We start from the raw sequence: 15,350 nt of genomic DNA on the forward strand, positions 1-15,350 counted from the left end.
TTTTGATTTCTTCTAGTGCGCACGAATTACATGGAATTTAATTATTGTTACACTTTTTCCGACTGCTTTTACATAGAGCCTATTGCATCGTTTTCTCTCGCTTGGCGTCACTCTAATGATATTATATATATATATATATCAAAACTATCGAACTTCTCGCTTATGTGTGTTGCAATAATTTTGTTATTCTTTAGGTTATAATATATACCAGCGCTCAAAATGGAGCCGGAGCGCCGTTCCGGTATATGAAATCCCCAAAAATTTCGCTCCGGCTCGTGGAAAAAATAATTTGACCATCTGAACTATATAAGCCATATATTTAAAAATCTAATACACTTATTTTTATAAAATATACGTAAAATTAGACTTAACTTTACTATGTTAATATTTTTGGAAAATTATTTAGCGCTTCGGTTCGTAAAATTTATGAGAAATACTAAAATATTGATATAATTAAATAATAGTATAACTAGTTTGTACTGTTTTAAGGTTCTCTTTTAAATCCTTTGACGAATCGATCTCGTTATCTGAGTCAAAGAAAATCGCCGTTGTCCATATCGCATCATTATTTTTGAATCACGCCACTTGAATAAATAGTTTAGAAAACCTGCGGAATTATCTTAAGTTTAATGATCGTTTTCGATTCAAACGAAGGTAAGTCCAAGTGTATGGTCATTCTCTTTGTAGGTATAGCGTGTTTTCTACAATGAAAAATCTGTTTTTAGACATTTCATGTTAAAACATCGTTACGTCGCGTTTTAATCCCGGCGCGCCACTTGTGACGTAAAATCTCCCACACCAATGCAGAAATCGCCGACGTAGATGGCATCTACAATTTTATAGCTGGTTTAGTGTCTATTTAAACTGGTGTCGTAATAGGTAATAAACTAATAGGTACCCACCCACAATATGTAAGTCTACATTTAAAATATATACCTATAGCAGGGTGATCTATGATAATTACTTTGTCACATGAACATGAGATAGTTTAGTTCATTTTAATGATAATGACTAAATAGATGCCTGCATAAAAATATTATGTTGTGCCGGGTACATACCCCAAATAAGCTAAAAAAACTTTATTTAATAATGAAAGATCGTAGATATATGAAAATGAAACGGAAAAAAGTCGAATGATTAAATTATCTGGGAGTAATTTCGCATTGCATGTCGCACTGAGATAAATATGCATTAAATTTGAAATTACAGCATTTTTTTGTTAATTCTACGATAATTAAGTTATTTATGTTAACAGCTATTCCAGGCTATAAAAACATCATCAGAACGAGACTAAGATAAGTTATTAATTTATAGTGTATTTTATTTATATTGAAACAATAATTAATTGTAATGTCGTTCTACCACGTAAGCGCCAATTTAATTAATACGTGTTACACAACCTTATATCCCGTTTACACGTGCATGGATTTACTGCTGACAGTACGTATTATCACGGCCATAACAATAAAATCCACGTGTAAACGTATATTATCAATTATCATGCAAGTTGCAAGATTGCATGCATGAATCAAAAAAGTTCGGAAGCTTCTGAATTTTCAAGCGACAGTTGAGATTTGTTCGATATTGCGCCTGCGCAGTAGAACGATAGTGGCAAACCTGCCGGTAAACAATCTAACTACATTGCTCAGACTCATTTTGGGATTAACCGATTTTCACGAGCCGTCAAATAGTACTATAAAATGACAAAATCGCGTCTCGCTTACTCTTGAAGAATGAGATTGCCGAGACAGTCAGCACTTTTACGTGTAAACAGTTATTATCGCGATACTTTAAAATACACAATATTGCTGCAAGTAAATTCATGCACGTGTACATGCGCTTTTAAACAAGTTTTTATATACAATAATTAGATGAACACTCACAAAAATCTCCAACTAACTATATGTAGGTACCTACATCATTCCAACAATGTTTTAGTACTTTAGCACAGGCCACCATGCTGCACGTCATATTATAAGCATGGAATAATAGTTTTTTTAGTGCTACCAACCCTACTAGATTTTTTTTATTACTTTTTTTATTATTTTAATACGAGTTAATATTATTATGAATCCCATCAGGTATAAGTACATACAAACTCTTCAACCATGCCTTAGCCAAGTTGGTAACCTTGTATGCTTGTAGTAGGTCATGGGTTTGAATCGCTAGCTAGATCAAACAATAATATAATACTATTAATACTATCCACCTAGACTACTTGATGGAAGTTGAATTTAAATTCGTAAAAAACTTTAATCCATTAGAATAATATAATAATATGTTCATGTTTTCAATTCAAGGGCCCAACTAAAATTCAAAGAATGTTATTTTATTTACATAAAGCCAGTTTTATACTGTTAAATATTACGTAATTCTAAATTTATTTTATTCATCCATCATTATTTTTACTCTTTGGGTCCTTTTATATTCATGAAGACCTTAAATTATACAAAATTGAAGGTGATCGTTGATTTATTTTATAAATAGTTTTTACTGTAGTGTAGAATTTTATCGTGTGAGTAAAATGTTGTTTGTATTTACGACTTCGAATTTATCCAAAAAAAGATGCCGTATTTCGTGCCTAAATAACCATTGCGGTTTGTAGGAGTACAGCTCTGACGAGCTATTCCGAGCGAAGATCGCCCTGATAGTCACAGTGATCGTCCTCCGATAGAGGATGGCATAATAAAACAAAAGATTTTTTATCAATTACATCGAGCATCTGTAGTAAAACTTGTTCTAAGAGCAATCTTCACGTTAACTATTTAAACATACCTACATAATAATATATATATATAATATGCAAATGGGTATTTTTTTACCATTTATATTTGTGACTGTTCTAGAAAGATACATCGAATCTTTTGAGTATCTGCACATACAACAAATTGAAATATAAGTCCGACAACAATCGACAATTTATGCATTACTGTAACCAATATTATTTTCGAGCAAAATGTCAGAGTTTACATATTACATAATTATCTATTTGTCCGCTATATTGTAGTTGCGTGCTATATGATATATACGTCATCTGAAACCGGAGAATATGCTATCATCAGCGTGTATTGACAACCTACGAGAAAATCGTACATTTTATGCAACAATGTGATATTATGTATAATAAATGTAAAACGCTTACGTAAGCGCGGCAAAAACTACATTACGAGTTCGTTCGCGTAATGTTACCCCCGGAAAATCGCAGAAAACTGGTAACACTGACCTGCGACGGAGGTCAAAGTGTAGGGCAAAACGGTGAACCATTTCTAGGTTATGTTGGCTTTTCAATACTATCATAATATACCACAGTACATTCGTAGACAGTGCCTGAAAATATTTCAAGATCATGAAAATATATTGTATTTTTTTTATAGAGACCGATCATTAAGAATTATAAGATGTCTAATCATTGGCAGTGAAAGATACGTGGAAGCCACAAGCACTGAATTATTTTAACGACCCTTTTGAAAATTAAACCTGCATAGTAAACCAAAATATAAGCTCACGATGGCCGAATGGCTTACTTGTCGGCTTATAATGCCGTGGGTCCTAGGTTCGAATCCTGGGTCTGGCAAATACACGTCATATTGTTTTTCAATGCATGTTAGGAATCAATAATAGGTTGAGCAAGTGGCTTACTGTTACTGTAACTCTGTTCATACAAACCTACGCTCTATCTAGATCAATGTGATCTTAGGATCGGACATAGTCAAAAACAAAGATATTGAGAGTAAAAAACAATAAGTACCTTGTGGTCTTAATTGATGTGCCTAGTTGGGAGAGCGGCCGTCTTTGTATCAAATACGAAGATGTCGGTCACGGGGTCGAACCCAGGGTAAGACATAAAAATGCTAGATGTATTGTTCAGTGTGTCTTTAATTCAGCGCAAGTTCCCAATGGGTTGGATGAATGAACAACAACTCTATTCCTCGTCAAAAGTCTGTTAATATACTGGAGTTGACAACATCATAAAATCGGGAACACTACTAGACTTGCTCATTCAATCTCGAATCAAAGAGTGGTACGTAATGGAAAGAGAAAAGTTGTTAACTTAAGTCAACAACCGATTTAATAAATTTATGTTATAATAAACTACGCCATTTTTAAGATTTTATAACTTGTTGACTAAGCGATCATCTTCTGCGCGCCCCATTGGGTATATTACTTCCAGAGGCGTGCGGTTCATAAATGATGCAGATGTAAATGTAGATCATCTCCAGAAATATTCGATAAATTACTGTCAATATTAATTATGCGTGCATTGCGCAATTATATGGTAAATTATATACATACTCATATCAAACTGTTTCGAATATTTCTATATTTTTTACATTGCTTGTGACTTTCTTGATTGAGTGTAATTATTGATGTTCTATATTGTGTGTGCTACCAACACTAACGTATGCATGTGGAGCATAGACTCTTAATGTAAGATAAATCAATGTGGCATGGAAAGTTTCATGTTGGGCATAACGTGTAAAGATCACAAGAGAAACCCATGGATAATGAAGCAGGCTAGAGTACGCGATGTGATAGAGGTCGTTAAGCAGATGAAATGGCAATGGGGTGGACATGCCGCTCGACGAGTGGACAACTGATAGACACATCCCGTCAGACAGGGGCACTAAATGCCCACAGACACGCTCTTAAACCCTCTGGATAGACGAACTCAAAAAGTTTAGTGGATGTACGTGGCAGCAAAGAACTATGGACCGATAAGAGTGGAGGGAGCTAGGGGAGGCCTTCATTCAGGTAAGGATCGACCTCCGACTGATGATGTTGGTTATGATGATGATTGTGCAAATATGTTTGGAATATTGCAGAACTACCACACTGCATTAAATCACACCATACTACTTTAGCGGCTCATCGCCATGATAAAATTAATCACAAATCCTTAGGTAGTAAATAGTAAGAAAATATATACTTTTCAAACAACATCCCCATAGCCAAAATTTATCGCACGCCACTGTACAATTCATATAATATAAAGGTATATTTTTTCTATGATAATGAAATATATTTTATCTATTCGACTATTAGACCATTGTGTATTTATTAACATCATTTTTATTTATTAACATCATCTCTTATTGAGAAGGTTCACATCGGGTTGTTACGAACGAACCCCTTTTTCCTAAATTCCGATATGCGAGTATTCGCAAAAAGTTTATGTGGTGGATGTTTTAGATTTATGGGATTCTACAATAACATAGGCAAAAGACCAAAAACAACAAAAAATAGTATCTTGAAAAAATCTCTCTCCAGAAGACATAATATGTGGCGCCAATATTACCGGAAAGTAAAAATGCCTCCCTTCCGATAAAACCTTTTTAAGATAATATCAAATATAAATTCATCATTTATATAGAAAAAGTCGGCTAGCGTCCATTCGTAGCTCGTTTATCGTGTGTAAAACAGCATTAGAATGTATAATATAAATATTTCTAGACAATCTTCATGAAAATTACAGGACTGTTTCATTTTATTCAACGAATAATTCACGAGATTTTAAGAATGTACCATTCTAATTATTGAACATACATAATTTTTGAAAACACTCATGTAAAAATATAGCCAATAGAAAAAATCTTTGTTGAAAAAAGTAAGACACCCGCAGGAATCGAAACTGCGTCTCTTGGGTATGGTGTCCTGAGCATTACCACTATGCTACTAATGCCATGAATTACGACAAATTTTAACTATTGGCTTTTTTAATACCTGCTCATAAGCACTCTCCAAATTGAGTTACGGTAGGCGATCGGTTTTTGTATTTTAAATTAAAGGATCCATTACTTTAATTACTAACGACGTCACGGATCACTCCAATATTTTCTGACTTGCTAATATTTTTAATTAACTATTTATTTTTATTCAATAAATAATTCACAAGATTTTAAGAATGTACCATTCTAATTATTGAATATGAAATCGTCATCATAATACTTTTTGATATTTTTAATTCAAACAAATAAACAAACATTATAGATGTAAATGTTTGGTGAGATGGTCCGATTTGGTTGAGTTTTCGAAGTTGATTTGGTTGTAGGTAGATTGTAAGCTGATATCGGGTGTCCACGACATCCAACCGCCATACGGTCCATCAGATTGAGTTGCCGTTAAGCCTCGGTGCGAGTAATTAATTACATTGATAATATATGATTGATACGTTTTTCGCACCACATTTTCCTTGTGTTGACATTTTTCACGCTTCCGGTCATAATTTTTGGTTTATCAATAAATCAATAAAAGCACGAATCAACTAAGAACATTGGACTGTCTGAAGGCAATACGATATTTGATCGAGTTAATCATAAATTAAAATATATGCATATGTGTACTATATATTTGACCAAACATATCGGATCGTCTGAAGAGCCTTTTAATATTATAAAGGAGGAAAATAAAAAATGCTGGAGGCTGAGTGATATCATTTCTTATTGAAATACATAATTAATAGTTAAATATAAATTTTAAATGTACACCGATTATTAATCTGTCACAAATCAATATCGAAAAGTCTGCTTACGTATTTTAACCTCATACCTACAGCAATTATAATATTGATCCTTAGCAGAACAGAATAAAACAAATAGTTCAACCAAGTTATCTACAGAAATAATAAATAAACAGACAAGATTATTTCAAACTTCTGTAACTAGAAAAAGTCGGTATAAAAATCTGAGATGTCATCAGGTTTAAACTCTATATTCTCAACAGGAAAACTAATGTATATATTAAATGTAAGTACACTATGTAAATTCACATGATTTCCCAAAGTACGTTTTCTATATATGGAAAGTTCAATTTCATATGGTTTTTATCTCATGTTACAAAATTATACCGTAATACGATCTACATAAGATATCTTAAATTTTATGTATGTATGCCAATCTCTTCGTTAATATTAAATCGGATAGAATTCCCAAAGATGTGCGCATTTCATGACTAGACACGCTTATCTCGAGGCAGACCCTTAGGGACGTAATCACAGCATCACTGATTACACCAACGATGGATCTGTGTCTATCGACGTCCGCACTAAAAGTCAACATATTTTTCCAATATAAACCTGGATCACACGCAACTCTGCATAAACGCTGTTTTATTTCTGATGTTCTACTGATTTCCCCCCTTGTAGATAGATGTAGAGACGTAGAGCAATGTAAAAGTAACGTAGGTAATAAATAATTTCGAGTAAGCCTGAATAGTTATAAACATTGTACGAATGATATTTTATGGCACCGTGATGCTCTATCGTTTGATAGCATTCATATAAAATAATTTTATGCCATGATATTATATCTGTGTTAGAATCGACTCATATTCTATTTCAAATGTTATTTTTCATTATTTCATTGATTTAGATAGTAATTTGAAAAATATATTCGCTAATACTTTTTTTGGTATAAATGACTCGAAAGTTTGGAGAAATTGCAACACAATTATGTATCATTGATATCTGTATTCATCATCAAATGACTAACACCCTCCCAAATATTATTTATGGGCACGCTAGTGAATAGTATTTTTACTGTTTTTCTTTTCATAACGTAAAAATGAAGGATACAATTATTGTAGAAATTAATTAATTAAAATAAACCAATAGCATAGTTAACGTTTACTATTTAAATTATAAATAAAATACGTAAAAGTGAAAATCATTTACAATATTATGTAAGTTAATAAAGATTCATGAATAACCACATCCACATTTGTTAAAATGAGATGTGGCATCGATGTAGATAAATATTTATTTTGGACACTTAATAAAGAGATAGATTATATAAAAAAACTCACCATCAGAGACAGATAATTACATTTAAAAAAAACATTATATACTTTCGACTCTATTAATCTGTATAAACAATTTCAAACTCAAATTGATAATAATTATTGCCAGCCGACTTGACTAACTTCTAACCACTGTTTTTTTCTAATTAATTAACTTAAACGTCTCTTTTCTCAATGGGAATGTCTTTAAAGATAGTTATTTACATTAAGGCAGAGTATGCGGAAAGTTTTTAGGAAAGTTACTTCGCATTAAAACAAAAGGATAATCTATTTGAGAGACAGCTGATCTTTTATCTGTGCTGTACAATATTACATCTAAGAAAATGGAAATATAATACAATGAAGGCCATTAAGGACATTTTCCGAAAAATATAATACGAGACAATTTTATTATTGAAGAAGATTTTCTTCTATGCGGAATCATGTTTTCTACACATTGAAAGGGAAACCGGAAAATATTGATAGCTATGCTGTGGCACCTTATGAAATATAATATGTATCTAAACTACATACCAGTTCAAAATACTAATATAAAACTCGATTATTATTATTCGATATACGTCCAATAATTATATCTAGTAAATTCACACAAATTCTATCAGAACCTATTGATAAATGCCGATTTCATATGTGCGAAATGTGCATTTCACGAGGGCGGCCGAATTTAAGAGGCGGCCAAAAAAATCGCTATTTTTTAATTATAAAAAATTATCGAAAGTTAATGACTGCCGTTTTTCACAGAAATTTTGTTTTCAAAAATCATTAAATATCTACTATAATACTATTATTTAAAAAATAAATATATCAAACGTTAAATATCTGTTTTAATCAGTCTCATGTAGTAAATATTATATTTCTTACATATTAAAAATAAATGGTTTCAGATAGGTATTTCGACGAAGTTAATTTTCGCCATATACAAACCCATTTGGACTACACTTTACAATACCAAAATACGATTCAATACGACTATACTTATCTGCGATACCTAATAAATTTAAAAAAAAAACATTGGATTCGATTTTCAAATTGGCATGGTGTCGGTCTTTTCAATTTCTCACGAGTTCTTAGGTACGGGCTTGTGCTGCTCCTATTACAGATCATGGGGATATGCACCGGCATATAAAATTATAGTAAGTATATTTTTATAGTGTTCTAATTTTCTCTGTAGCAGTTTTCCGTGAAGCAGATACGAGTTGATCGCTTAACTACTAACTAAAATTAACTAACGCATAAAACAATTAAAATGTAAAAAAATCCTAGTAATATAACTATTTCTCCATTTGTAAGACTCAATGGTAAGAATTTTTGCAAATATACCTCAAGTTTATCAGTACCTCGGACTTCTACGTGCCTAAAACTGCCACTGCAGTTTCTTCAACCATCTTCCCATTCCTGAATGAATTGCCAATAACGATTAATACTCTCACAAAAACGATTTGTTAAGATATATTCACATTGTAAAATGTCTATAATTATTATCTGCCACGTGAAATGAGAGTAATGTTATATTATAATAACACATATTGTACTGATGTTCTGTAAAATAAACCTTGTCGACATTTAATTTCATTATAATCAAGATCGACGGCCGATAAATCTCTTGGATTATCTATGGTTTATCTATGCATCTGGCTGGGACGGCGGGAAACTGAGGCTGAAGGTCAGGGGGCGAAAATTCTGTGAGACGCACTTTGAGAGAATGAGACAGTGCAATCGATAATGTGGTGAAACGAGGGAAAATCTCACCGACTGTACGGCGGTACATATAATATTTAAAATAAAATAATTATTCACATTGATTATTATTCAAATACCTATAAGCCTATAATTATTATGTATCTCAAGAAGAAATAGATTCTTTTAATTGCGTTAATTGTAATAAATACTTTAATTTGTTAACTGTCAATTCATGGTGGAACTGCATTGTATTGTTGTTTGATTTAATAAAACGCATTTTTTGTAGTATTTATTCCACTTTAATAAATAAATTTGGACCGGTTTCGTCCACCTCAGAGGGACAAGAGTTGTCGGTATCAATCACATGATTAATTATTGAAATAGCTTGCAGAAAATGTACAACATTTACTGTAATCTGACGGTAAAAATTAATCGGTTTCTTTTATCTATTTGTGTTACAGAAAGGTGCAATGTATCTATCAGTTAATGAATTTTCATTACTCAAGAGTAAGTTTTCATCTATTTTATCATGAAAATGTCTGATAATCAACTATCATTAAAATGCAATTACGATTGGTGATTATAATATAATTATTTTATTATATTATGATCAACGTACAGTATTCAAATTTTTCAAAGATTAGCACTGAGCAAGGATAGTGGAAAATCCATTTTAAGCCGAACGATAACTATCAGAATCTAGGAGAAGTAGATTATGAATAAGACCTACGGGTAAGCCTGGAAAAGCATTAGGCCCTGGGATAAAGGTTTTGCAAAGTAACTTAAAACAAATGAAAACGCGTGAAATAACACATTCTCGTGGCGGAAAACACACAACCAAAAATCACTAGCGACATCTGGTGCGAACTGCGGCTTCTCTTATGTAAATTTTAAATCCGTAGGTACACATTATTTAAGTTTCAAATTGCGAATAATGTCTATGGTTTTTTAACGACTTCCAGTTGACAAATTTAATGTTGTTTTTTTTTCGTGGGTGGTCGTTAAAAAAATCATCACTGAAACAAAAGTAGTTTTTTACTGCTTTCATATTCAAAATCACGATTTTTAATATATATGGCCAGCACACCTAGTGTGTTGGATGGCGATATAAAAAGAAATGGTATAATATGTGGAAGGTTTTATCTAATATACACTTAAGCAACGACTGTAAATAACAAATATCTGTCCTTAAGAAACTCGATAGTAAATGCGAGGTATCCATAAAGGCATCTAGAAAAAAAAAAATAACAAATATCAATATTAAAATTTTTATTTATCAATGAATATGTATGAAAAGTTTATTTTTTATGCCGCATAATATGAATATATGGGTACATGTATACCGTAGAGTAAGTACCTAGTCGGTAGATACTCGTAGGTGCTTAAATGTAGCAGGTACCCACTTCTTCTATATCTACTTTTAAATGTTTTTTTTTTAATTCTTTTACAAAACTGCCCACTTACATTAGATTATAATAATAAATATTATTACACACAATTTGTAGAGAGCTTGCCATTTTATTTAGAGTTAAATTCATGATTACTAGGTAGCGTATCCAACTGGCGACGATCAGCTGTCGCGCTAGCCGGCGAATACCGATTGTTCAATATAGTAGCGAATCAGCTTGGAAAGGTTTTCGTTCAGCAGTGGATTGATCCAAACCAATGACAATTACAATGAATTGCGATTTATCTGTTAAATATTTTCAGATAGGTAATTATTAAAAAAAAATGTGACAATATTTTTTGGCTTCTTATGAATCATTAAAAAGGTCAAGAAAAGGTAGTCTCACAAACATAGTATGTCAGTAATTATTCTTATTACTGTATCATTGCTAAATTTGCGATTTTATTTTCTGATAAATATGCATTTTATACGGAGGTAGATGAAACTAATAAACTGACGAAATAAATATGTAATATATTTATTTATTTGTATGGTGTTAACTTTACTGTCAATTTATGATGGATATATGCAATGTATTATTAATTTTAATAAAACGCATTTTTATAGTACGCATTCCTATGTTTTATTAAATATTAACTAGACCCATTTCATCCGTCTCAGAGAGACATTATCAACTCTGCAATATACATATGATTTAATTATTGATTAGCGATATAATTATTAAGTACGATTCTTTATAATTTTAATAATATTAATTAAAATAAATAAAGAACGTAAAATAGTATAATGTACTAGTAAATAATGTTCACCAGTTCCAGATCCTGGCAGCTCTAATAGGTATTCGATATTTAAAAATTCTGAAATGTAACAAATTACTGTTTTGTTTATCGTATCACTAAAAAACAATTGAACTAACATTAATACTACTCTGACATATTATTATAATTTGACAGTTAATTTAGCAATGTAGAAATCAGGTGATTCGTTCGTAGTAATTGATGAGGAAATATGCATTTATTTCTTGTTATAAATTAGTGTGGTTATCCAAAAGATTTACAGTAATAATTAATATTTACGTAGGTCAAATTATTACTCTTTCAAAACAGTTCTTATTACTAGTGTAACCGAGCGAGTCTTCTGAATGCGTCTGAGTGAAGCCGCTTACATTGCATGCATCGACTAAATAGCTAGGTGCTACGGTTGCTGACATTGATAATCGCTCATGTGAGCTTGGCATCCGCGTGGGCATACGACAGTCTTCGTTAAACCAACTCATAGTTGCATATTTATCGCTGTTCTATTCTGTGAGGACCAAATGCCATTTATTAAAAGCTGATTTTTGACACGTTGTCGTATTACAGATTTCAATTTAAACTCAGTCAAACTACACTTGAGTGCATGATGAACTTAGTTTTGGCTAATTCCTCCTGAGACACTCCCAAGCGTAAAAACTAATGATGCTTTATATCAAACATAGGGCCTCGTGATACGCTTGATTAAACCAAGTGTGGTGCGGGGCGATTGGTTTTTTGTGGGTCTACGTTTGTGTTATGGCACGTAGTATCTTATACAAACCTCAGTGGTGCCGACTGTTGAGTTTTTATAATCGATTTCAATTCTGGGGATGCACCGATATAACCTCTCGTTAATCGCTCGAGTTCGTGAATAGACACGTCCAATTCTTTATGATTAACATGTCCTGGTAAGTGTGTTTCAAATGCGACCTTAGAGAATGTCATTCCTCGCTCTTATGCCACAGTATCATGGATTCTGTCAACGTGCGCGATTATACATCATACATCGGCAATACTACAAGATTGATCTACGAGCTGCAGGATTAATATTGCAATAGGTGGTGCAGAATCGAGCAAAATGTTGCAACCTAAGACGAAGTAAATAGTAAGTAATAAATTATTAGGTTCAGTTCTGAATACAGTAAATCGATGTTTCTTACTATTCAACCCATTTACTTACATAACACTACAATGAATAAAAAACATGAAACATCTCGATATCAATAAAAGAATATTTTAATAATTTTCATAAAACAATAGACACATTCTGTGTTACATTAGTTTGGTTCAGGCCAGTGATATTACGTTCTATTAATGTGGCTCCAGTACGTACCTATATGATAATAAATCCCAATTATTGTCTGTGGTAGTATTTAAAAAACCCGCGCGATCGTTCAACTGTCCTTGATAAGAATCACGTCCCAGCCCAAGGTGTCAAAGTCGAGTTTTTCTCTTGCGAGAATGCCGAATAATAATTCAATTGATTTTCAGACTATTTTTAGGAAATACATAAAAACACTGCCCGCCACCGATAGCGAAACTATGACAATTTGCACACCATAGTGTATCGACCAATGCAGAGTTTACCAAGCGTCGAAGTAAATAATCGACATTCTCAACACTCATCCAAACCAAGAAACATCGGTTCGGTGAACAAATATAATGAACATTATAATAAAGTTTTTTAAAATGGGTTGCAAACGTATATACGTCCATTTACGAACATTTAATATTATATTCTGATACCAATGTCCATGCATTTTTGTTTTCCGACAATGGTGGAAAACATTGTTTATAATATACAGATATTTTTGGTCTGTATAGAATTAAAAATATATTATAGTTGAGGTGCTGAGGATTATGTTGAGTAAATCAATTTCAAAGTTAAATGATATGCGATTGTAAACTCTTAATAACTGTATTAAACATTTTATAAGTGAGATCTAGTTTTATTATATTATTATATTATATTAATGATCATTTTGTCTACGATAAAATATTGATAATACCTTGTTTTAGTAGAAACAAAAATGTTTTTAAAGGATAGCTAGTCAAGCAAAAATATCGTTGCTTTGAAAATAGCTACGACATTTTATATACTATGTCATGTCCATGGGAATTACTAAAATTGAGAATATGTATAACTTTTTAAAATTATAATAGTATGTCTCTTGTAGTCATTTAATCCTAAGCATATCAATTATAAACAGAAAGGATAAATTGTCACGTTCAGTCTTAATAAGATTGTGTATGCATATACATAGTAAAGGTTATATTAATAAAGTTTTTACGAGGAATGATTGTAAGCCATTTGCCAAAGCTATTGGAGTATTTGTCTGGATGAAACACGCATTGAAAAACAGCGTTTGAATTTACCACCTGCACGGACTGAGCTTACTACTAGTCGACGGGCAGTTGAATAGTAAACCTATTCATTTAACCAGGGCGGTATAAAACAACATAGCATTATATACATATCATTTAAAATTCAACAAAAAGATACAAAAATTGTCATAGCCAGTGTCAAAACATTTCAACAACTTTGACACTCTGTTTTCAAATTGGTATCGTTCCTTTTGTATACTAAAACAACAAGTTAAATTTATAAAATTTCATACTTCCTCCAAAAGTTTAATGTACATAAATAATGAAAAACTTAGGCCTTGCTGTGAATGAAAACACACCTACTATAAGAAAAATTTGAGAAAATAATGGTAAAACTTTGACACTCTGTTTTCTGCTATGTTTTATATTATAATAATATAGTAAATATATTATACTAACAGCGATGATTTTATATTTTGGAAATACTTGTATTGGTTAATATTTTCAAACATTCTTGAAACGACATGTTATCATTTTTACCAGTCGGGGGCCGTACTCGTTCCAGCAATATTAAGGCTTCCCATAGAATGCCTACCTAAATAAGGCGAAGGCACAAAAATCGCATTTCATAATTTTATTATTATACCTATATCTAAAATTACATTTCTTTCCTTTCTCAAATTCCACAACTATTTTATCGCAAGTTGTTAATTATTTCCGAAGCACGACTTACCTAATGCGTTCATTCTTTGAAAAAACATTTTCATAGTTTTAAACATTGCTGTTAAATATTTCTCTACTTTTACTTCATATGTTACTCGAATATTCCTCGAATTTGTTTATACAATTTTCTAGTATAATATGAGACCTACGGTTTCTAAGTGCTTTATAAAATTTTCATAACTCGGTTCTATTAATAACTAACGCTACAATTAGAAAAAAATTACCAGTTCAGTTCAATCTACGTTTATATGTATACCAACGCAATGTAATAGCATAACATTATTTTCTATATGTGTGTTATAACTTGAGCGTTTTTCGGTGACACTCTAAGCTTTTTATAAAGTTCAAAAGAATTTTCAAATTTCGAACCTATTGGCCGCTACGAACAGTTAAAAATCCCACATACCTGAGTGGCATATTTTCTATTAGTGCCAGTTGGCCGAAAAATTGTAGACATAACTAATCTTAATAATGATAACTCATTGTAAAAAAAAAACATCTATAACATAGACATCGTCTTAGTACGGCCCTGACAAATACATCTTAGAATATAACTGAATTAAACTATTAAAAAATCTGCAATGCGAAATATCTTTCGGGTAATTTAAACATTAGAATAATTAATT

At 31.8% G+C, this 15,350-nt stretch overlaps 1 protein-coding gene across 1 annotated transcript in view; it reads right to left on the minus strand.

Moving 5' to 3' along the window:
• Nucleotides 1-15,350, minus strand: part of LOC147071932 (b(0,+)-type amino acid transporter 1-like) — a 144,160-nt gene that overhangs the window by 117,379 nt on the left and 11,431 nt on the right. The gene's annotated exons all lie outside the window — the stretch shown is intronic.

The sequence above is a fragment of the Rhyacophila brunnea genome, unplaced genomic scaffold, assembly GCF_057557595.1.
Source record: "Rhyacophila brunnea isolate RB1 unplaced genomic scaffold, BYU_Rbru_1.0 scaffold_2, whole genome shotgun sequence".
NCBI classification, from domain to species: domain Eukaryota; kingdom Metazoa; phylum Arthropoda; class Insecta; order Trichoptera; family Rhyacophilidae; genus Rhyacophila; species Rhyacophila brunnea.